Consider the following 881-nt stretch of genomic DNA (forward strand, 5'->3'; position numbering starts at 1 on the left):
AAGCATTCGGGTTGTTTTTATTTACAGAGAAACAGCCTTTCCAAAGGTGACAAGTGAACTGAACTTTAGGTGGAAGCTGGGTGTGGGCCCTCACAAGCTCTTGCTCCAGCCTCTGGAAGTGATCAGAGAAGGACTTCATGGATGGAGAAGACCCCTGGCCTGGAACTCCTTTGGTGGGGTGGGTGGGGCACCAGCTCAGCCTTGGTCCCTAGGTTGCTGAAAGTGGACTCTTAGGTGATTTCCACTTGGGGTGAGTTGGCATGATTAACTATTCTTGGGGGTCATTAAACTAAAATGAGCCAAGAGAGTGGCTTATTCTGTTGGATTCTGAATCACAATCAGGAAATAGTCTTTATCTGGTGCAACCATAATTTCATTTTTCTTTGAGCGAATTCAAAGAAAGGTGAGGCCATTCTGGGGGTCAATTTCTCTCATGGTGCTGCTTGCCTTCAAGATGAAGTTGTGCATGAGGTTGGCATACTGTGTGGTAGTGGAGTTGTCCATGGTGCTCTTGATGGGAATGCCTTCTGTGTTCACCACAGTGATCCCCTGCACACCCTTCTGGCTCTGCAGCCACTTCAGGGTTTCTTTCACCTCTGCCATCTCGACAGATCGGATAGCTCCACGTTGCTGGCACTCAGTACAGTCCCGGTGCTTTTTCGCACCTGCGCACACCTTTGTAGTATCTTTAGTAAAAGTTGACTCGCATATGGTATCAGTGATAATTTCAGCATTCTGTTGGGTCACCTTTCTTTGGAATGAGCACAAATGTATATCTCTTCTAGTCAGCTGGCAAGATAGTTGTCTTCCAAACTTCTTGGCATAGGTAAGTAAGTGCCTCCAGTGTCACATCAGTTTGTTAAAAGTTTTCAATTTGTATT

At 46.1% G+C, this 881-nt stretch overlaps 1 pseudogene; it reads right to left on the minus strand.

Annotated features, from left to right (window-relative positions):
• Positions 1-312: 312 nt before the first annotated feature.
• LOC102839848 lies at positions 313-603 on the minus strand (annotated as a pseudogene).
• Between the last annotated feature and the right edge of the window lie 278 nt (positions 604-881).

Source organism: Chrysochloris asiatica, unplaced genomic scaffold (genome assembly GCF_000296735.1).
Source record: "Chrysochloris asiatica unplaced genomic scaffold, ChrAsi1.0 scaffold00071, whole genome shotgun sequence".
NCBI lineage: Eukaryota > Metazoa > Chordata > Mammalia > Afrosoricida > Chrysochloridae > Chrysochloris > Chrysochloris asiatica.